The sequence below is a fragment of the Sardina pilchardus genome, chromosome 1 (assembly GCF_963854185.1).
Source record: "Sardina pilchardus chromosome 1, fSarPil1.1, whole genome shotgun sequence".
Lineage (NCBI taxonomy): Eukaryota > Metazoa > Chordata > Actinopteri > Clupeiformes > Clupeidae > Sardina > Sardina pilchardus.
Window position 1 is genome coordinate 18,673,701 of NC_084994.1, and position 2,223 is coordinate 18,675,923.

The window sequence follows — 2,223 nt, forward strand, 5'->3', positions numbered from 1 at the left end:
GTTTAAAGTGGTTTCCAGTACATCTGTGGTTACTGAACTCTGAATACTCACACATGACATCTAGCTTCACTGGTTTAGATGGATGTCTCTCATGGCCTTTTAGAACACAGGAATAATCTCCCTCATCTTCAATACTGACTCTCTGGAGGAGAAGCTCAGTGTCTGTTTTTTTAGCAAGTAAATCTTCTCCATTTTGTCTCCATATCACTGTGGGGTTGCCGTCAATTCTGCATGTGGTATTACAGATCAGCTTCACCTCACTTCCCTCAACTACTGTCTCAGGAACCATGACAGTCAGGTCTGGGGGTGTAAATAATATAGTAATACATATGCGACTGGAAATGTAGATGATCATGTTATACTGAAACATGTTTTCTTTGAAGGATAATAAAAATAAACATAATGTCTAACCATGATAATACTCACCTGTGACAGACAAAGTCATAACAGAGCAGCTCTGCCATTTGTTTTCCTCTGATATAATTCTTGCTCTATATTTAGCACTGTCTGTCATCTTTACATCATTCAGTTTTAATGAGCAGTTGTTCTTATGGTTTTTCTTATCCCAAAAGTACTTCACACGGCCAGCATAAGACGGGTACATGGCAAGATCACTTGGTTCCACACCCTTTTTTGCATTAATCAGCCAGAAGACTTCAGAAATAGTTTGAACAGCAGGGGGAGAGAGAGAGCAGAGCACAAACACTGATGATCCAGTCAAAGCACAGATGTGCTGATGGCGGAGGTTTGCCCAATCCTTTGCAGGACATGAACTGATCACATCTAAAAGATAAATTAAATTAACTGTACCATGAGTTGAAGGTGTTTCAGAGGTGCATACAATAGCAGATGTCATCATAACCATATTCTGCAGATGACCTATTTTGCACATTCAATTAAGCAATTGTAACACATTTTAAATGAAATGGTCACTTACCTAGTATGATGACCATGATCAGGGCCTGAGAGTGCCAGCATGCCATCATGCTCATATTGTCTGTAGCCTGTGAGATATTATACATTATCCCCTGGAAACAAGAACTATTACTTCCTGATTGGCTGACAGAGGGCTACATATTTTTCATATTGAGACACCCATGAAATACACTGGATAAACACAAAATCACCATTCCTTATCAATGCCTTGGTGGAGGAGAGTTATTTGCTTTCACCTTGTCCCTTAATACCTTATATTGGAACACCAGCAGTCATTATCGCATACTTAAAATATATAAATATATTAAATATATTCTGCTATTTTTTTTCATGATTTTAAACTCATCTTCACTCAGCAAATACCCAGTCTCATCTATATGCACACAAACCACTTCCGCTATTGGTCTACAGGATTGAATCGCAAAAAGGAAATAGCACTCCCAATAAATTTCACAAGAGACTGAACAGTGTATTATGTAATGTATTACTAATGTCATCATGCCTTGTAGAATAGTAAAGTATATATTTTGCCCAAAAGTCATTTGACAACGTGATTTTTTTTTTTTTAAAGGTCAAGGTCTGGCCCACCAATAGTGTTAACAAAACAAGCATTTTTGTTATGTTTGGATTGTGAGACTGTACAGTACATCGGAGTCATTTTTGATATCTGTACAATAACACATTGACTAATCTATCATGAATCATATTATGTCAATACAGTCATTTGTTTTCTCACCTTATCAAGTTGCAGATAGATCTTGCAGATGTGTACAACACGTATTCTCAACACAATGCTGAAGTGGAACAGTGGTCTTTTAGGTGCTGTGGTTTTCCTTTAAACATACAACCAATGAGCACACACCACATGAGCTCAGTGGCTTATTACTAGACATTGTTCAGAGTCCATTTATCTGGTATGTTTACATTAGTAGGGTGCTATGTTAATGTTTCATTTCACTTCAATGTTTTAATAATATTTTGCATTTATTACATTTCCCAACCAGAGATCTCACAGCTCAGGTAAGCTACAAAATAAATGATTTAGGACTGATCAACATTCAAACAGTTAAGCCACAATAATCCAATAAAATGTATAAATAAATGTAGATTTTGTGTAACAGCAACAAGTTATTCCCTATGTATGAATCAAACAATGTTACACTTTTTTCAACTGTGAGCACAAATGGTGCCATTGTGGCTAGCATGACCTTAATCTCATGCATGTGGTGTGATAACCTCAGGGGCAGATAGGTCTGCACTAAGAGACTACCTGACCACAGCTTAGAT

The 2,223-nt window shown here is 37.1% G+C and overlaps 1 long non-coding RNA gene across 1 annotated transcript; it reads right to left on the minus strand.

Annotated features, from left to right (window-relative positions):
- Window positions 1–627: 627 nt before the first annotated feature.
- LOC134067603 (uncharacterized) lies at window positions 628–1,722 on the minus strand. Its single transcript, XR_009936525.1, has 3 exons — window positions 1,673–1,722; window positions 938–1,004; window positions 628–783 (listed from the first exon to the last, which is right to left on the minus strand). It is a non-coding gene; the product is annotated as an uncharacterized LOC134067603 (long non-coding RNA).
- Between the last annotated feature and the right edge of the window lie 501 nt (window positions 1,723–2,223).